Consider the following 21,237-nt stretch of genomic DNA (forward strand, 5'->3'; position numbering starts at 1 on the left):
CACGACAGGCATCTGCGGCTGGTTTGACAGTGCCAATTGCCGCCTGCAAACTGACAGCAGGAACCTGGCCTGGTGACTTTTGTTTCTAAGGGAAAGGCCATGGTTGATATCCAGGGCCCGGTGGCCCGGAGTGGCCGGCTGCCTGCTGAAATTCCGCACGGATCAGGATACGTCCTATATGTAAGGTGCCCCCCCAGGCAACTGTGGCTGGTTTGACAGTGCCACGTGCCTCCTGCAAACTGACATCAGGAACCTGGCCTGCTGAATTTTGTTTCTAAGGGAAAGGCCATCGTTCGTGTCCAGGGCCCGGTGGCCTGGAGTGGCCGGCTGCCTGCTGAAATTCCGCACCAATCAGGATGCCTCCCGGACTGAGGGAACCACGACAGGAAACTGTGGCTGGTTTGACAGTGCCACGTGCCTCCTGCAAACAGTCATCAGGAACCTGGCCTGGTGCGTTTTGTTTCTCTGGGGAAAGGCCATAGTTCGTGTCCAGGGCCCGGTGGCCTGGAGTGGCCGCCTGCCTGCTGAAATTCCGCACCGATCAGGATGCCTCCCAGACCGAAGGTACCACCGCAGGCAACTGTGGCTGGTTTGACAGTGCCAAGTGCCTCCTGCAAACAGAGATGAGGAACCTGGCCTGGTGAGTTTTGTTTCTCAGGGGAAAGGCCATCGTTCGTGTCCAGGGCCCGATGGCCTGGAGTGGCCGGCTGCGTGCTGAAATTCCGCACCGATCAGGATGCCTCCAGCGCCGAAGGCACCACCACAGGCAACTGTGGCTGGTTTGACAGTGCCACGTGCCTCCTGAAAACTGACATCAGGAACCTGGCCTGGTGAGTTTTGTTTCTCAGGGGAAAGGCCATCGTTCGTGTCCAGGGCCCGATGGCCTGGTGTGGCCGGCTGCCTGGAGAAATTCCGCGCCGATCAGGATGCCGCCCGGACCGAAGGTACCACCACAGGAAACTGTGGCTGGTTTGACAGTGCCAAGTGCCTCCTGCAAACTGACATCAGGAACCTGGCCTGGTGACTTTTGTTTCTCTGGGGAAATTCCATCCTTCTTCTCCAGGGCCCATTGGCCCGGAGTGGCCGGCTGCCCGTTGAAATTCCGTACGGATCAGGATGCCGCCCAGATGCAAGGTGCCCCCTCAAGCAGCTGTGGCTGGTTTGACAGTGCCAAGTGCCTCCTGCAAACTGACAACAGGAACCTGGCCTGGTGACTTTTGTTTCTCTGGGGAAATGCCATCCTTCTTCTCCAGGGCCCATTGGCCCGGAGTGGCCGGCTGCCTGCTGAAATTCCGCACGGATCGGGATGCCGCCCAGATGCAAGGTGCCCCCTCAAGCAACTGTGGCTGGTTTGACAGCGCCAAGTGCCTCCTGCAAACTGACATCAGGAACCTGGCCTGTTGACTTTTGTTTCTCTGGCGAAAGGCCATTGTTTTTTGTAGCAGGGCGCGGTGGCCCGGAGTGGCCGGCTGCCTGCTGAAATTCCGCACGGATCAGGATGTCGCCCACATGCAAGGAGCCTGCACAGGCAACTGTGACTGGTTTGACAGAGCCAAGTGCCTCCTGCAAACTGACATCAGGAACCTGTCCTGGTGACTTTTGTTTCTCTGGGGAAAGGCCATCCTTCTTCTCCAGGGCCCGTTGTCCCGGAGTGGCCGGCTGCCTGCTGAAATTCCGCACGGATCAGTATGCCGCCCAGATGCAAGGTGCCTCCTCAAGCCAGTGTGGCTGTTTTGACAGTGCCAAGTGCCTCCTGCAAACTGACATCAGGAACCTGGCCTGGTGACTTTTGTTTCTCTGGGGAAAGGCCATGGTTCATATCCAGGGCCCGGTGGCCCGGAGAGGCCGGCTGCCTGCTGAAATTCCGCACCGATCAGGATGCCTCCCGGGCCGAAGGTACCACCACAGGCAACTGTGGCTGGTTTGACAGTGCCACGTGCCTCCTGCAAACTGACATCAGGAACCTGGTCTGGTGAGTTTTGTTTCTCTGAGGAAAGGCCATGGTTCATGTCCAGGGCCCGGAGGCCGGGAGTGCCCGGCTGCCTGCTGAAATTCCGCACGGATCAGGATACGTCCTAGATGCAAGGTGCCCCCACAGGCAACTGTGGCTGGTCTGACAGTGCCAAGTGCCTCTTGCAAACAGAGATGAGGAACCTGGCCTGGTGAGTTTTGTTTCTCAGGGGAAAGGCCATCGTTCGTGTCCAGGGCCCGGTGGCCCGGAGTGGCCGGCTGCCTGCTGAAATTCCGCACCGATTAGGATACATCCCAGATGCAAGGTGCCCCCAGAGGCAACTGTGGCTGGTTTGACAGTGCCACGTGCCTCCTGCAAACAGACATCAGGAACCTGGCCTGGTGCGTTTTGTTTCTCAGGGGAAAGGCCATCGTTCGTGTCTAGGGCCCGGTGGCCAGGAGTGGCCAGCTGCCTGCTGAAATTCCGCACCGATCAGGATTCCTCCTACATGCAAGGTGCCCCCACAGGCAACTGTGGCTGGTTTGACAGTGCCAACTGCCTCCTGCAAACTGACATCAGGAACCTGGCCTGGTGCGTTTTGTTTCTCAGGGGAAAGGCCATCGTTCGTGTCCAGGGCCCGATGGCCTGGAGTGGCCGGCTGCCTGCTGAAATTCCGCGCCGATCAGGATGGCGCCCGGACCGAAGGTACCACCACAGGCAACTGTGGCTGGTTTGACAGTGCCAAGTGCCTCCTGCAAACTGACACCAGGAACCTGGCCTGCTGAATTTTGTTTCTCTGGGGAAAGGCCATAGTTCGTGTCCAGGGCGCGATGGCCCGGAGTGGCCGGCTGCCTGCTGAAATTCCGCACCGATCAGGATGCCTCCCGGACCGAAGGTACCACCGCAGGCAACTGTGGCTGGTTTGACAGTGCCACGTGCCTCCTGCAAACTGACACCAGGAACCTGGCCTGGTGAGTTTTGTTTCTAAGGGAAAGGCCATGGTTGATATCCAGGGCCCGGTGGCCCGGAGTGGCCGGCTGCCTGCTGAAATTCCGCACGGATCAGGATACGTCCTATATGTAAGGTGCCCCCACAGGCAACTGTGGCTGGTTTGACAGTGCCAAGTGCCTCCTGCAAACTGACATCAGGAACCTGGCCTGCTGAATTTTGTTTCTAAGGGAAAGGCCATCGTTCGTTTCTAGGGCTCGGTGGCCTGCAGTGGCCGGCTGCCTGCTGAAATTCCGCACCAATCAGGATGCCTCCCGGACTGAGGGAACCACGACAGGCAACTGTGGCTGGTTTGACAGTGCCAAGTGCCTCCTGCAAACTGACACCAGGAACCTGGCCTGGTGAGTTTTGTTTCTCGGGGAAAGGCCATTGTTCGTGTCCAGGGCCCGATGGCCTGGAGTGGCCGGCTGCCTGCTGAAATTCCGCACCAATCAGGATGCCTCCCGGTCTGAAGGTACCACCGCAGGCAACTGTGGCTGGTTTGACAGTGCCAAGTGCCTCCTGCAAACAGACATGAGGAACCTGGCCTGGTGAGTTTTGTTTCTCAGGGGAAAGGCCATCGTTCGTGTCCAGGGCCCGATGGCCTGGAGTGGCCGGCTGCCTGCTGAAATTCCGCACCGATTAGGATACCGCCCAGATGCAAGGTGCCGCCCCAGGCAACTGTGGCTGGTTTGACAGTGCCACGTGCCTCCTGCAAACAGACATCAGGATCCTGGCCTGGTGCGTTTTGTTTCTCAGGGGAAAGGCCATCGTTCGTGTCCAGGGCCCGGTGGCCTGGAGTGGCCGGCTGCCTGCTGAATTTCCACACCGATCAGGATCCATCCCGGACCGAAGGTACCACCACCGGCAACGGTGGCTGCTTTGACAGCGCCAAGTGCCTCCTGCAAATTGACATCAGGAACCTGGCCTGGTGACTTTATGCTCTAAGGGAAAGGCCATGGTTTAGATCCAGGGCCCGGTGGCCCGGAGTGGCCGGCTGCCTGCTGAAATTCCGCACGGATCAGGATGCCTCCTACATGCAAGGTGCCCCCACAGGCAACTGTGGCTGGTTTGACAGTGCCAAGTGCCTCCTGCAAACAGACATGAGGAACCTGGCCTGGTGAGTTTTGCTTCTCAAAGGAAAGGCCATTGTTCGTGTCCAGGGCCCGATGGCCTGGAGTGGCCGGCTGCCTGCTGAAATTCCGCACCGATCAGGATACGTCCTATATGCAAGGTGCCGCCCCAGGCAACTGTGGCTGGTTTGACAGTGCCACGTGCCTCCTGCAAACTGACACCAGGAACCTGGCCTGGTGAGTTTTTTTTCTCAGGGGAAAGGCCATCGTTCGTGTCCAGGGCCCGGTGGCCCGGAGTGGCCGGCTGCCTGCTGAAATTCCGCACCGATCAGGATGCCTCCCGGGCCGAAGGTACCACCACCGGCAACTGTGGCTGGTTTGACAGTGCCACGTGCCTCCTGCAAACTGACATCAGGAACCTGGCCTGGTGAGTTTTGTTTCTCTGGGGAAAGGCCATCGTTCCTGTCCGGGGCCGGGTGACCCCGAGTGGCCTGCTGCCTGCTGAAATTCCACACAGATCAGGATGCCTCCCGGACTGAAGGTACCACGACAGGCATCTGCGGCTGGTTTGACAGTGCCAATTGCCGCCTGCAAACTGACAGCAGGAACCTGGCCTGGTGACTTTTGTTTCTAAGGGAAAGGCCATGGTTGATATCCAGGGCCCGGTGGCCCGGAGTGGCCGGCTGCCTGCTGAAATTCCGCACGGATCAGGATACGTCCTATATGTAAGGTGCCCCCCCAGGCAACTGTGGCTGGTTTGACAGTGCCACGTGCCTCCTGCAAACTGACATCAGGAACCTGGCCTGCTGAATTTTGTTTCTAAGGGAAAGGCCATCGTTCGTGTCCAGGGCCCGGTGGCCTGGAGTGGCCGGCTGCCTGCTGAAATTCCGCACCAATCAGGATGCCTCCCGGACTGAGGGAACCACGACAGGAAACTGTGGCTGGTTTGACAGTGCCACGTGCCTCCTGCAAACAGTCATCAGGAACCTGGCCTGGTGCGTTTTGTTTCTCTGGGGAAAGGCCATAGTTCGTGTCCAGGGCCCGGTGGCCTGGAGTGGCCGCCTGCCTGCTGAAATTCCGCACCGATCAGGATGCCTCCCAGACCGAAGGTACCACCGCAGGCAACTGTGGCTGGTTTGACAGTGCCAAGTGCCTCCTGCAAACAGAGATGAGGAACCTGGCCTGGTGAGTTTTGTTTCTCAGGGGAAAGGCCATCGTTCGTGTCCAGGGCCCGATGGCCTGGAGTGGCCGGCTGCGTGCTGAAATTCCGCACCGATCAGGATGCCTCCAGCGCCGAAGGCACCACCACAGGCAACTGTGGCTGGTTTGACAGTGCCACGTGCCTCCTGAAAACTGACATCAGGAACCTGGCCTGGTGAGTTTTGTTTCTCAGGGGAAAGGCCATCGTTCGTGTCCAGGGCCCGATGGCCTGGTGTGGCCGGCTGCCTGGAGAAATTCCGCGCCGATCAGGATGCCGCCCGGACCGAAGGTACCACCACAGGAAACTGTGGCTGGTTTGACAGTGCCAAGTGCCTCCTGCAAACAGAGATGAGGAACCTGGCCTGGTGACTTTTGTTTCTAAGGGAAAGGCCATGGTTGATATCCAGGGCCCGGTGGCCCGGAGTGGCCGGCTGCCTGCTGAAATTCCGCACGGATCAGGATACGTCCTATATGCAATGTGCCCCCACAGGCAACTGTGGCTGGTTTGACAGTGCCAAGTGCCTCCTGCAAACTGACACCAGGAACCTGGCCTGGTGCGTTTTGTTTCTCAGGGGAAAGGCCATCGTTCGTGTCCAGGGCCCGGTGGCCCGGAGTGGCCGGCTGCCTGCTGAAATTCCGCACCGATCAGGATGCCTCCCGGGCCGAAGGTACCACCACAGGCAACTGTGGCTGGTTTTACAGTGCCACGTGCCTCCTGCAAAGTGACATCAGGAACCTGGCCTGGTGAGTTTTGTTTCTCTGGGGAAAGCCCATCGTTCCTGTCCGGGGCCGGGTGGCCCCGAGTGGCCGGCTGCCTGCTGAAATTCCACACAGATCAGGATATGTCCCGGGCCGAAGGTACCACCACAGGCAACTGTGGCTGGTTTGACAGTGCCACGTGCCTCCTGCAAACTGACATCAGGAACCTGGTCTGGTGAGTTTTGTTTCTCTGAGGAAAGGCCATGGTTCATGTCCAGGGCCCGGAGGCCGGGAGTGCCCGGCTGCCTGCTGAAATTCCGCACGGATCCGGATACGTCCTAGATGCAAGGTGCCCCCACAGGCAACTGTGGCTGGTCTGACAGTGCCAAGTGCCTCTTGCAAACAGAGATGAGGAACCTGGCCTGGTGAGTTTTGTTTCTCAGGGGAAAGGCCATCGTTCGTGTCCAGGGCCCGGTGGCCCGGAGTGGCCGGCTGCCTGCTGAATTTCCGCACCGATTAGGATACATCCCAGATGCAAGGTGCCCCCAGAGGCAACTGTGGCTGGTTTGACAGTGCCACGTGCCTCCTGCAAACAGACATCAGGAACCTGGCCTGGTGCGTTTTGTTTCTCAGGGGAAAGGCCATCGTTGGTGTCTAGGGCCCGGTGGCCAGGAGTGGCCAGCTGCCTGCTGAAATTCCGCACCGATCAGGATTCCTCCTACATGCAAGGTGCCCCCACAGGCAACTGTGGCTGGTTTGACAGTGCCAAGCGCCTCCTGCAAACTGACATCAGGAACCTGGCCTGGTGCGTTTTGTTTCTCAGGGGAAAGGCCATCGTTCGTGTCCAGGGCCCGATGGCCTGGAGTGGCCGGCTGCCTGCTGAAATTCCGCGCCGATCAGGATGGCGCCCGGACCGAAGGTACCACCACAGGCAACTGTGGCTGGTTTGACAGTGCCAAGTGCCTCCTGCAAACTGACACCAGGAACCTGGCCTGCTGAATTTTGTTTCTCTGGGGAAAGGCCATAGTTCGTGTCCAGGGCGCGATGGCCCGGAGTGGCCGGCTGCCTGCTGAAATTCCGCACCGATCAGGATGCCTCCCGGACCGAAGGTACCACCGCAGGCAACTGTGGCTGGTTTGACAGTGCCACGTGCCTCCTGCAAACTGACAGCAGGAACCTGGCCTGGTGACTTTTGTTTCTAAGGGAAAGGCCATGGTTGATATCCAGGGCCCGGTGGCCCGGAGTGGCCGGCTGCCTGCTGAAATTCCGCACGGATCAGGATACGTCCTATATGTAAGGTGCCCCCACAGGCAACTGTGGCTGGTTTGACAGTGCCAAGTGCCTCCTGCAAACTGACATCAGGAACCTGGCCTGCTGAATTTTGTTTCTAAGGGAAAGGCCATCGTTCGTTTCTAGGGCCCGGTGGCCTGCAGTGGCCGGCTGCCTGCTGAAATTCCGCACCAATCAGGATGCCTCCCGGACTGAGGGAACCACGACAGGCAACTGTGGCTGGTTTGACAGTGCCAAGTGCCTCCTGCAAACTGACACCAGGAACCTGGCCTGGTGAGTTTTGTTTCTCGGGGAAAGGCCATTGTTCGTGTCCAGGGCCCGATGGCCTGGAGTGGCCGGCTGCCTGCTGAAATTCCGCACCAATCAGGATGCCTCCCGGACTGAAGGTACCACCGCAGGCAACTGTGGCTGGTTTGACAGTGCCAAGTGCCTCCTGCAAACAGACATGAGGAACCTGGCCTGGTGAGTTTTGTTTCTCAGGGGAAAGGCCATCGTTCGTGTCCAGGGCCCGATGGCCTGGAGTGGCCGGCTGCCTGCTGAAATTCCGCACCGATTAGGATACCGCCCAGATGCAAGGTGCCGCCCCAGGCAACTGTGGCTGGTTTGACAGTGCCACGTGCCTCCTGCAAACAGACATCAGGATCCTGGCCTGGTGCGTTTTGTTTCTCAGGGGAAAGGCCATCGTTCGTGTCCAGGGCCCGGTGGCCTGGAGTGGCCGGCTGCCTGCTGAATTTCCACACCGATCAGGATCCCTCCCGGACCGAAGGTACCACCACCGGCAACGGTGGCTGCTTTGACAGCGCCAAGTGCCTCCTGCAAATTGACATCAGGAACCTGGCCTGGTGACTTTATGCTCTAAGGGAAAGGCCATGGTTTAGATCCAGGGCCCGGTGGCCCGGAGTGGCCGGCTGCCTGCTGAAATTCCGCACGGATCAGGATGCCTCCTACATGCAAGGTGCCCCCACAGGCAACTGTGGCTGGTTTGACAGTGCCAAGTGCCTCCTGCAAACAGACATGAGGAACCTGGCCTGGTGAGTTTTGTTTCTCAGGGGAAAGGCCATTGTTCCTGTCCAGGGCCCGATGGCCTGGAGTGGCCGGCTGCCTGCTGAAATTCCGCACCGATCAGGATACGTCCTATATGCAAGGTGCCGCCCCAGGCAACTGTGGCTGGTTTGACAGTGCCACGTGCCTCCTGCAAACTGACACCAGGAACCTGGCCTGGTGAGTTTTGTTTCTCAGGGGAAAGGCCATCGTTCGTGTCCAGGGCCCGGTGGCCCGGAGTGGCCGGCTGCCTGCTGAAATTCCGCACCGATCAGGATGCCTCCCGGGCCGAAGGTACCACCACCGGCAACTGTGGCTGGTTTGACAGTGCCACGTGCCTCCTGCAAACTGACATCAGGAACCTGGCCTGGTGAGTTTTGTTTCTCTGGGGAAAGGCCATCGTTCCTGTCCGGGGCCGGGTGACCCCGAGTGGCCTGCTGCCTGCTGAAATTCCACACAGATCAGGATGCCTCCCGGACTGAAGGTACCACGACAGGCATCTGCGGCTGGTTTGACAGTGCCAATTGCCGCCTGCAAACTGACAGCAGGAACCTGGCCTGGTGACTTTTGTTTCTAAGGGAAAGGCCATGGTTGATATCCAGGGCCCGGTGGCCCGGAGTGGCCGGCTGCCTGCTGAAATTCCGCACGGATCAGGATACGTCCTATATGTAAGGTGCCCCCCCAGGCAACTGTGGCTGGTTTGACAGTGCCACGTGCCTCCTGCAAACTGACATCAGGAACCTGGCCTGCTGAATTTTGTTTCTAAGGGAAAGGCCATCGTTCGTGTCTAGGGCCCGGTGGCCTGGAGTGGCCGGCTGCCTGCTGAAATTCCGCACCAATCAGGATGCCTCCCGGACTGAGGGAACCACGACAGGCAACTGTGGCTGGTTTGACAGTGCCACGTGCCTCCTGCAAACAGTCATCAGGAACCTGGCCTGGTGCGTTTTGTTTCTCTGGGGAAAGGCCATAGTTCGTGTCCAGGGCCCGGTGGCCTGGAGTGGCCGCCTGCCTGCTGAAATTCCGCACCGATCAGGATGCCTCCCAGACCGAAGGTACCACCGCAGGCAACTGTGGCTGGTTTGACAGTGCCAAGTGCGTCCTGCAAACAGAGATGAGGAACCTGGCCTGGTGAGTTTTGTTTCTCAGGGGAAAGGCCATCGTTCATGTCCAGGGCCCGATGGCCTGGAGTGGCCGGCTGCGTGCTGAAATTCCGCACCGATCAGGATGCCTCCAGGGCCGAAGGCACCACCACAGGCAACTGTGGCTGGTTTGACAGTGCCACGTGCCTCCTGAAAACTGACATCAGGAACCTGGCCTGGTGCGTTTTGTTTCTCAGGGGAAAGGCCATGGTTCATGTCCAGGGCCCGGTGGCCCGGAGTGGCCGGTTGCCTGCTGAAATTCCGCACGGATCAGGATACGTCCTATATGCAAGGTGCCCCCACAGGCAACTGTGGCTGGTTTGACAGTGCCAAGTGCCTCCTGCAAACTGACACCAGGAACCTGGCCTGGTGAGTTTTGTTTCTCAGGGGAAAGGCCATCGTTCGTGTCCAGGGCCCGGTGGCCCGGAGTGGCCGGCTGCCTGCTGAAATTCCGCACCGATCAGGATGCCTCCCGGGCCGAAGGTACCACCACAGGCAACTGTGGCTGGTTTTACAGTGCCACGTGCCTCCTGCAAACTGACATCAGGAACCTGGCCTGGTGAGTTTTGTTTCTCTGGGGAAAGCCCATCGTTCCTGTCCGGGGCCGGGTGGCCCCGAGTGGCCGGCTGCCTGCTGAAATTCCACACAGATCAGGATATGTCCCAGATGCAAGGTGCCCCCAGAGGCAACTGTGGCTGGTTTGACAGTGCCAAGTGCCTCCTGCAAACTGACATCAGGAACCTGGCCTGGTGAGTGTTGTTTCTCGGGGGAAAGGCCATCGTTCATGTCCAGGGCCCGGTAGCCTGGAGTGGCCGGCTGCCTGCTTAAATTCCGCACCAATCAGGATGCCTCCCGGACTGAAGGTACCACGACAGGCATCTGCAGCTGGTTTGACAGTGCCAATTGCCGCCTGCAAACTGACAGCAGGAACCTGGCCTGGTGACTTTTGTTTCTAAGGGAAAGGCCATGGTTGATATCCAGGGCCCGGTGGCCCCGAGTGGCCGGCTGCCTGCTGAAATTCCGCACCAATCAGGATGCCTCCCGGACTGAGGGAACCACGACAGGCAACTGTGGCTGGTTTTACAGTGCCAAGTGCCTCCTGCAAACAGACATGAGGAACCTGGCCTGGTGAGTTTTGTTTCTCAGGGGAAAGGCCATCGTTCGTGTCCAGGACCCGATGGCCTGGAGTGGCCGGCTGCCTGCTGAAATTCCGCACCAATCAGGATGCCTCCCGGACTGAAGGTACCACCGCAGGCAACTGTGGCTGGTTTGACAGTGCCAAGTGCCTCCTGCAAACAGACATGAGGAACCTGGCCTGGTGAGTTTTGTTTCTCAGGGGAAAGCCCATCGTTCGTGTCCAGGGCCCGATGGCCTGGAGTGGCCGGCTGCCTGCTGAAATTCCGCACGGATCAGGATACGTCCTATATGTAAGGTGCTGCCCCAGGCAACTGTGGCTGGTTTGACAGTGCCAAGTGCCTCCTGCAAACTGACATCAGGAACCTGGCCTGCTGAATTTTGTTTCTCTGGCGAAAGGCCATCGTTCGTGTCCAGGGCCCGGTGGCCCGGAGTGGCCGGCTGCCTGCTGAAATTCCGCACCGATCAGGATGCCTCCCGGGCCGAAGGTACCACCACAGGCAACTGTGGCTGGTTTGACAGTGCCACGTGCCTCCTGCAAACTGACATCAGGAACCTGGTCTGGTGAGTTTTGTTTCTCTGAGGAAAGGCCATAGTTCATGTCCAGGGCCCGGTGGCCCGGAGTGGCCGGCTGCCTGCTGAAATTCCGCACCGATTAGGATACATCCCAGATGCAAGGTGCCCCCAGAGGCAACTGTGGCTGGTTTGACAGTGCCACGTGCCTCCTGCAAACAGACATCAGGAACCTGGCCTGGTGCGTTTTGTTTCTCTGTGGAAAGGCCATCGTTCGTGTCTAGGGCCCGGTGGCCAGGAGTGGCCAGCTGCCTGCTGAAATTCCGCGCCGATCAGGATGGCGCCCGGACCGAAGGTACCACCACAGGCAACTGTGGCTGGTTTGACAGTGCCAAGTGCCTCCTGCAAACAGAGATGAGGAACCTGGCCTGGTGAGTTTTGTTTCTCGGGGAAAGGCCATTGTTCGTGTCCAGGGCCCGATGGCCTGGAGTGGCCGGCTGCCTGCTGAAATTCCGCACCAATCAGGATGCCTCCCGGACTGAAGGTACCACCGCAGGCAACTGTGGCTGGTTTGACAGTGCCAAGTGCCTCCTGCAAACAGACATGAGGAACCTGGCCTGGTGAGTTTTGTTTCTCAGGGGAAAGGCCATCGTTCGTGTCCAGGGCCCGATGGCCTGGAGTGGCCGGCTGCCTGCTGAAATTCCGCACCGATTAGGATACCGCCCAGATGCAAGGTGCCGCCCCAGGCAACTGTGGCTGGTTTGACAGTGCCACGTGCCTCCTGCAAACAGACATCAGGATCCTGGCCTGGTGCGTTTTGTTTCTCAGGGGAAAGGCCATCGTTCGTGTCCAGGGCCCGGTGGCCTGGAGTGGCCGGCTGCCTGCTGAATTTCCACACCGATCAGGATCCCTCCCGGACCGAAGGTACCACCACCGGCAACGGTGGCTGCTTTGACAGCGCCAAGTGCCTCCTGCAAATTGACATCAGGAACCTGGCCTGGTGACTTTATGCTCTAAGGGAAAGGCCATGGTTTAGATCCAGGGCCCGGTGGCCCGGAGTGGCCGGCTGCCTGCTGAAATTCCGCACGGATCAGGATGCCTCCTACATGCAAGGTGCCCCCACAGGCAACTGTGGCTGGTTTGACAGTGCCAAGTGCCTCCTGCAAACAGACATGAGGAACCTGGCCTGGTGAGTTTTGTTTCTCAGGGGAAAGGCCATTGTTCCTGTCCAGGGCCCGATGGCCTGGAGTGGCCGGCTGCCTGCTGAAATTCCGCACCGATCAGGATACGTCCTATATGCAAGGTGCCGCCCCAGGCAACTGTGGCTGGTTTGACAGTGCCACGTGCCTCCTGCAAACTGACACCAGGAACCTGGCCTGGTGAGTTTTGTTTCTCAGGGGAAAGGCCATCGTTCGTGTCCAGGGCCCGGTGGCCCGGAGTGGCCGGCTGCCTGCTGAAATTCCGCACCGATCAGGATGCCTCCCGGGCCGAAGGTACCACCACCGGCAACTGTGGCTGGTTTGACAGTGCCACGTGCCTCCTGCAAACTGACATCAGGAACCTGGCCTGGTGAGTTTTGTTTCTCTGGGGAAAGGCCATCGTTCCTGTCCGGGGCCGGGTGACCCCGAGTGGCCTGCTGCCTGCTGAAATTCCACACAGATCAGGATGCCTCCCGGACTGAAGGTACCACGACAGGCATCTGCGGCTGGTTTGACAGTGCCAATTGCCGCCTGCAAACTGACAGCAGGAACCTGGCCTGGTGACTTTTGTTTCTAAGGGAAAGGCCATGGTTGATATCCAGGGCCCGGTGGCCCGGAGTGGCCGGCTGCCTGCTGAAATTCCGCACGGATCAGGATACGTCCTATATGTAAGGTGCCCCCCCAGGCAACTGTGGCTGGTTTGACAGTGCCACGTGCCTCCTGCAAACTGACATCAGGAACCTGGCCTGCTGAATTTTGTTTCTAAGGGAAAGGCCATCGTTCGTGTCTAGGGCCCGGTGGCCTGGAGTGGCCGGCTGCCTGCTGAAATTCCGCACCAATCAGGATGCCTCCCGGACTGAGGGAACCACGACAGGCAACTGTGGCTGGTTTGACAGTGCCACGTGCCTCCTGCAAACAGTCATCAGGAACCTGGCCTGGTGCGTTTTGTTTCTCTGGGGAAAGGCCATAGTTCGTGTCCAGGGCCCGGTGGCCTGGAGTGGCCGGCTGCGTGCTGAAATTCCGCACCGATCAGGATGCCTCCAGGGCCGAAGGCACCACCACAGGCAACTGTGGCTGGTTTGACAGTGCCACGTGCCTCCTGAAAACTGACATCAGGAACCTGGCCTGGTGCGTTTTGTTTCTCAGGGGAAAGGCCATGGTTCATGTCCAGGGCCCGGTGGCCCGGAGTGGCCGGTTGCCTGCTGAAATTCCGCACGGATCAGGATACGTCCTATATGCAAGGTGCCCCCACAGGCAACTGTGGCTGGTTTGACAGTGCCAAGTGCCTCCTGCAAACTGACACCAGGAACCTGGCCTGGTGCGTTTTGTTTCTCAGGGGAAAGGCCATCGTTCGTGTCCAGGGCCCGGTGGCCCGGAGTGGCCGGCTGCCTGCTGAAATTCCGCACCGATCAGGATGCCTCCCGGGCCGAAGGTACCACCACAGGCAACTGTGGCTGGTTTTACAGTGCCACGTGCCTCCTGCAAACTGACATCAGGAACCTGGCCTGGTGAGTTTTGTTTCTCTGGGGAAAGCCCATCGTTCCTGTCCGGGGCCGGGTGGCCCCGAGTGGCCGGCTGCCTGCTGAAATTCCACACAGATCAGGATATGTCCCAGATGCAAGGTGCCCCGACAGGCAACTGTGGCTGGTTTGACAGTGCCAAGTGCCTCCTGCAAACTGACATCAGGAACCTGGCCTGGTGAGTTTTGTTTCTCAGGGGAAAGGCCATCGTTCATGTCCAGGGCCCGGTGGCCTGGAGTGGCCGGCTGCCTGCTTAAATTCCGCACCAATCAGGATGCCTCCCGGACTGAAGGTACCACGACAGGCATCTGCAGCTGGTTTGACAGTGCCAATTGCCGCCTGCAAACTGACAGCAGGAACCTGGCCTGGTGACTTTTGTTTCTAAGGGAAAGGCCATGGTTGATATCCAGGGCCCGGTGGCCCCGAGTGGCCGGCTGCCTGCTGAAATTCCGCACCAATCAGGATGCCTCCCGGACTGAGGGAACCACGACAGGCAACTGTGGCTGGTTTGACAGTGCCAAGTGCCTCCTGCAAACTGACACCAGGAACCTGGCCTGGTGCGTTTTGTTTCTCAGGGGAAAGGCCATCGTTCGTGTCCAGGGCCCGATGGCCTGGAGTGGCCGGCTGCCTGCTGAAATTCCGCACCAATCAGGATGCCTCCCGGACTGAAGGTACCACCGCAGGCAACTGTGGCTGGTTTGACAGTGCCAAGTGCCTCCTGCAAACAGACATGAGGAACCTGGCCTGGTGAGTTTTGTTTCTCAGGGGAAAGCCCATCGTTCGTGTCCAGGGCCCGATGGCCTGGAGTGGCCGGCTGCCTGCTGAAATTCCGCACGGATCAGGATACGTCCTATATGCAAGGTGCTGCCCCAGGCAACTGTGGCTGGTTTGACAGTGCCAAGTGCCTCCTGCAAACTGACATCAGGAACCTGGCCTGCTGAATTTTGTTTCTCTGGCGAAAGGCCATCGTTCGTGTCCAGGGCCCGGTGGCCCGGAGTGGCCGGCTGCCTGCTGAAATTCCGCACCGATCAGGATGCCTCCCGGGCCGAAGGTACCACCACAGGCAACTGTGGCTGGTTTGACAGTGCCACGTGCCTCCTGAAAACTGACATCAGGAACCTGGTCTGGTGAGTTTTGTTTCTCTGAGGAAAGGCCATAGTTCATGTCCAGGGCCCGGTGGCCCGGAGTGGCCGGCTGCCTGCTGAAATTCCGCACCGATTAGGATACATCCCAGATGCAAGGTGCCCCCAGAGGCAACTGTGGCTGGTTTGACAGTGCCACGTGCCTCCTGCAAACTGACATCAGGAACCTGGCCTGGTGCGTTTTGTTTCTCAGGGGAAAGGCCATCGTTCGTGTCTAGGGCCCGGTGGCCAGGAGTGGCCAGCTGCCTGCTGAAATTCCGCGCCGATCAGGATGGCGCCCGGACCGAAGGTACCACCACAGGCAACTGTGGCTGGTTTGACAGTGCCAAGTGCCTCCTGCAAACAGAGATGAGGAACCTGGCCTGGTGAGTTTTGTTTCTCGGGGAAAGGCCATTGTTCGTGTCCAGGGCCCGATGGCCTGGAGTGGCCGGCTGCCTGCTGAAATTCCGCACCAATCAGGATGCCTCCCGGACTGAAGGTACCACCGCAGGCAACTGTGGCTGGTTTGACAGTGCCAAGTGCCTCCTGCAAACAGACATGAGGAACCTGGCCTGGTGAGTTTTGTTTCTCAGGGGAAAGGCCATCGTTCGTGTCCAGGGCCCGATGGCCTGGAGTGGCCGGCTGCCTGCTGAAATTCCGCACCGATTAGGATACCGCCCAGATGCAAGGTGCCGCCCCAGGCAACTGTGGCTGGTTTGACAGTGCCACGTGCCTCCTGCAAACAGACATCAGGATCCTGGCCTGGTGCGTTTTGTTTCTCAGGGGAAAGGCCATCGTTCGTGTCCAGGGCCCGGTGGCCTGGAGTGGCCGGCTGCCTGCTGAATTTCCACACCGATCAGGATCCCTCCCGGACCGAAGGTACCACCACCGGCAACGGTGGCTGCTTTGACAGCGCCAAGTGCCTCCTGCAAATTGACATCAGGAACCTGGCCTGGTGACTTTATGCTCTAAGGGAAAGGCCATGGTTTAGATCCAGGGCCCGGTGGCCCGGAGTGGCCGGCTGCCTGCTGAAATTCCGCACGGATCAGGATGCCTCCTACATGCAAGGTGCCCCCACAGGCAACTGTGGCTGGTTTGACAGTGCCAAGTGCCTCCTGCAAACAGACATGAGGAACCTGGCCTGGTGAGTTTTGTTTCTCAGGGGAAAGGCCATTGTTCCTGTCCAGGGCCCGATGGCCTGGAGTGGCCGGCTGCCTGCTGAAATTCCGCACCGATCAGGATACGTCCTATATGCAAGGTGCCGCCCCAGGCAACTGTGGCTGGTTTGACAGTGCCACGTGCCTCCTGCAAACTGACACCAGGAACCTGGCCTGGTGAGTTTTGTTTCTCAGGGGAAAGGCCATCGTTCGTGTCCAGGGCCCGGTGGCCCGGAGTGGCCGGCTGCCTGCTGAAATTCCGCACCGATCAGGATACGTCCTATATGCAAGGTGCCGCCCCAGGCAACTGTGGCTGGTTTGACAGTGCCACGTGCCTCCTGCAAACTGACACCAGGAACCTGGCCTGGTGAGTTTTGTTTCTCAGGGGAAAGGCCATCGTTCGTGTCCAGGGCCCGGTGGCCCGGAGTGGCCTGCTGCCTGCTGAAATTCCACACAGATCAGGATGCCTCCCGGACTGAAGGTACCACCACCGGCAACTGTGGCTGGTTTGACAGTGCCACGTGCCTCCTGCAAACTGACATCAGGAACCTGGCCTGGTGAGTTTTGTTTCTCTGGGGAAAGGCCATCGTTCCTGTCCGGGGCCGGGTGACCCCGAGTGGCCTGCTGCCTGCTGAAATTCCACACAGATCAGGATGCCTCCCGGACTGAAGGTACCACGACAGGCATCTGCGGCTGGTTTGACAGTGCCAATTGCCGCCTGCAAACTGACAGCAGGAACCTGGCCTGGTGACTTTTGTTTCTAAGGGAAAGGCCATGGTTGATATCCAGGGCCCGGTGGCCCGGAGTGGCCGGCTGCCTGCTGAAATTCCGCACGGATCAGGATACGTCCTATATGTAAGGTGCCCCCCCAGGCAACTGTGGCTGGTTTGACAGTGCCACGTGCCTCCTGCAAACTGACATCAGGAACCTGGCCTGCTGAATTTTGTTTCTAAGGGAAAGGCCATCGTTCGTGTCTAGGGCCCGGTGGCCTGGAGTGGCCGGCTGCCTGCTGAAATTCCGCACCAATCAGGATGCCTCCCGGACTGAGGGAACCACGACAGGCAACTGTGGCTGGTTTGACAGTGCCACGTGCCTCCTGCAAACAGTCATCAGGAACCTGGCCTGGTGCGTTTTGTTTCTCTGGGGAAAGGCCATAGTTCGTGTCCAGGGCCCGGTGGCCTGGAGTGGCCGCCTGCCTGCTGAAATTCCGCACCGATCAGGATGCCTCCCAGACCGAAGGTACCACCGCAGGCAACTGTGGCTGGTTTGACAGTGCCAAGTGCCTCCTGCAAACAGAGATGAGGAACCTGGCCTGGTGAGTTTTGTTTCTCAGGGGAAAGGCCATCGTTCGTGTCCAGGGCCCGATGGCCTGGAGTGGCCGGCTGCGTGCTGAAATTCCGCACCGATCAGGATGCCTCCAGGGCCGAAGGCACCACCACAGGCAACTGTGGCTGGTTTGACAGTGCCACGTGCCTCCTGAAAACTGACATCAGGAACCTGGCCTGGTGCGTTTTGTTTCTCAGGGGAAAGGCCATGGTTCATGTCCAGGGCCCGGTGGCCCGGAGTGGCCGGCTGCCTGCTGAAATTCCGCACGGATCAGGATACGTCCTATATGCAAGGTGCCCCCACAGGCAACTGTGGCTGGTTTGACAGTGCCAAGTGCCTCCTGCAAACTGACACCAGGAACCTGGCCTGGTGCGTTTTGTTTCTCAGGGGAAAGGCCATCGTTCGTGTCCAGGGCCCGGTGGCCCGGAGTGGCCGGCTGCCTGCTGAAATTCCGCACCGATCAGGATGCCTCCCGGGCCGAAGGTACCACCACAGGCAACTGTGGCTGGTTTTACAGTGCCACGTGCCTCCTGCAAACTGACATCAGGAACCTGGCCTGGTGAGTTTTGTTTCTCTGGGGAAAGCCCATCGTTCCTGTCCGGGGCCGGGTGGCCCCGAGTGGCCGGCTGCCTGCTGAAATTCCACACAGATCAGGATATGTCCCAGATGCAAGGTGCCCCGACAGGCAACTGTGGCTGGTTTGACAGTGCCAAGTGCCTCCTGCAAACTGACATCAGGAACCTGGCCTGGTGAGTTTTGTTTCTCAGGGGAAAGGCCATCGTTCATGTCCAGGGCCCGGTGGCCTGGAGTGGCCGGCTGCCTGCTTAAATTCCGCACCAATCAGGATGCCTCCCGGACTGAAGGTACCACGACAGGCATCTGCAGCTGGTTTGACAGTGCCAATTGCCGCCTGCAAACTGACAGCAGGAACCTGGCCTGGTGACTTTTGTTTCTAAGGGAAAGGCCATGGTTGATATCCAGGGCCCGGTGGCCCCGAGTGGCCGGCTGCCTGCTGAAATTCCGCACCAATCAGGATGCCTCCCGGACTGAGGGAACCACGACAGGCAACTGTGGCTGGTTTGACAGTGCCAAGTGCCTCCTGCAAACAGACATGAGGAACCTGGCCTGGTGAGTTTTGTTTCTCAGGGGAAAGGCCATCGTTCGTGTCCAGGACCCGATGGCCTGGAGTGGCCGGCTGCCTGCTGAAATTCCGCACCAATCAGGATGCCTCCCGGACTGAAGGTACCACCGCAGGCAACTGTGGCTGGTTTGACAGTGCCAAGTGCCTCCTGCAAACAGACATGAGGAACCTGGCCTGGTGAGTTTTGTTTCTCAGGGGAAAGCCCATCGTTCGTGTCCAGGGCCCGATGGCCTGGAGTGGCCGGCTGCCTGCTGAAATTCCGCACGGATCAGGATACGTCCTATATGCAAGGTGCTGCCCCAGGCAACTGTGGCTGGTTTGACAGTGCCAAGTGCCTCCTGCAAACTGACATCAGGAACCTGGCCTGCTGAATTTTGTTTCTCTGGCGAAAGGCCATCGTTCGTGTCCAGGGCCCGGTGGCCCGGAGTGGCCGGCTGCCTGCTGAAATTCCGCACCGATCAGGATGCCTCCCGGGCCGAAGGTACCACCACAGGCAACTGTGGCTGGTTTGACAGTGCCACGTGCCTCCTGAAAACTGACATCAGGAACCTGGTCTGGTGAGTTTTGTTTCTCTGAGGAAAGGCCATAGTTCATGTCCAGGGCCCGGTGGCCCGGAGTGGCCGGCTGCCTGCTGAAATTCCGCACCGATTAGGATACATCCCAGATGCAAGGTGCCCCCAGAGGCAACTGTGGCTGGTTTGACAGTGCCACGTGCCTCCTGCAAACAGACATCAGGAACCTGGCCTGGTGCGTTTTGTTTCTCAGGGGAAAGGCCATCGTTCGTGTCTAGGGCCCGGTGGCCAGGAGTGGCCAGCTGCCTGCTGAAATTCCGCGCCGATCAGGATGGCGCCCGGACCGAAGGTACCACCACAGGCAACTGTGGCTGGTTTGACAGTGCCAAGTGCCTCCTGCAAACAGAGATGAGGAACCTGGCCTGGTGAGTTTTGTTTCTCAGGGGAAAGGCCATCGTTCGTGTCCAGGGCCCGGTGGCCCGGAGTGGCCGGCTGCCTGCTGAAATTCCACACCGATCAGGATCCCTCCCGGACTGAAGGTACCACCACCGGCAACTGTGGCTGCTTTGACAGCGCCAAGTGCCTCCTGCAAATTGACATCTGGAACCTGGCCTGGTGACTTTGGTGCCTAAGGGAAAGGCCATGGTTTAGATCCAGGGCCCGGTGGCCTGGAGTGGCCGGCTGCCTGCTGAAATTCCGCACGGATCAGGATGCCTCCTACATGCAAGGTGCCCCCACAGGCAACTGTGGCTGGTTTGACAGTGCCAAGTGCCTCCTGCAAACTGACATCAGGAACCTGGCCGGGTGACTTTTGTTTCTCTGGCGAAAGGCCATCGTTCGTGTCCAGGGCCCGGTGGCCCGGAGTGGCCGGCTGCCTGCTGAAATTCCGCACCGATCAGGATGCCTCCCGGGCCGAAGGTACCACCACAGGCAACTGTGGCTGGTTTGACAGTGCCACGTGCCTCCTGAAAACTGACATCAGGAACCTGGTCTGGTGAGTTTTGTTTCTCTGAGGAAAGGCCATGGTTCATGTCCAGGGCCCGGTGGCCCGGAGTGGCCGGCTGCCTGCTGAAATTCCGCACCGATTAGGATACATCCCAGATGCAAGGTGCCCCCAGAGGCAACTGTGGCTGGTTTGACAGTGCCACGTGCCTCCTGCAAACAGACATCAGGAACCTGGCCTGGTGCGTTTTGTTTCTCAGGGGAAAGGCCATCGTTCGTGTCTAGGGCCCGGTGGCCAGGAGTGGCCAGCTGCCTGCTGAAATTCCGCGCCGATCAGGATGGCGCCCGGACCGAAGGTACCACCACAGGCAACTGTGGCTGGTTTGACAGTGCCAAGTGCCTCCTGCAAACAGAGATGAGGAACCTGGCCTGGTGAGTTTTGTTTCTCAGGGGAAAGGCCATCGTTCGTGTCCAGGGCCCGGTGGCCCGGAGTGGCCGGCTGCCTGCTGAAATTCCACACCGATCAGGATCCCTCCCGGACCGAAGGTACCACCACCGGCAACTGTGGCTGCTTTGACAGCGCCAAGTGCCTCCTGCAAATTGACATCTGGAACCTGGCCTGGTGACTTTAGTTTGTAAGGGAAAGGCCATGGTTTAGATCCAGGGCCCGGTGGCCTGGAGTGGCCGGCTGCCTGCTGAAATTCCGCACGGATCAGGATGCCTCCTACATGCAAGGTGCCCCCACAGGCAACTGTGGCTGGTTTGACAGTGCCAAGTGCCTCCTGCAAACTGACACCAGGAACCTGGCCTAGTGCGTTTTGTTTCTCAGGGGAAAGGCCATCGTTCGTGTCCAGGGCCCGATGGCCTGGAGTGGCCGGCTGCCTGCTGAAATTCCGCACCGATCAGGATGCCTCCCGGACCGAAGGTACCACCACAGGCAACTGTGGCTGGTTTGACAGTGCCACGTGCCTCCTGAAAACTGACATCAGGAACCTGGCCTGGTGAGTTTTGTTTCTCTGAGGAAAGGCCATGGTTCATGTCCAGGGCCCGGTGGCCAGGAGTGGCCGGCTGCCTGCTGAAATTCCGCACGGATCAGGATACGTCCTAGATGTAAGGTGCCCCCACAGGCATCTGCAGCTGGTTTGACAGTGCCAAGTGCCGCCTGCAAACTGACAGCAGGAACCTGGCCTGGTGACTTTTGTTTCTAAGGGAAAGGCCATGGTTGATATCCAGGGCCCGGTGGCCCGGAGTGGCCGGCTGCCTGCTGAAATTCCGCACCGATCTGGATGCCT

This window comes from Passer domesticus, chromosome W, assembly GCF_036417665.1.
Source record: "Passer domesticus isolate bPasDom1 chromosome W, bPasDom1.hap1, whole genome shotgun sequence".
NCBI lineage: Eukaryota > Metazoa > Chordata > Aves > Passeriformes > Passeridae > Passer > Passer domesticus.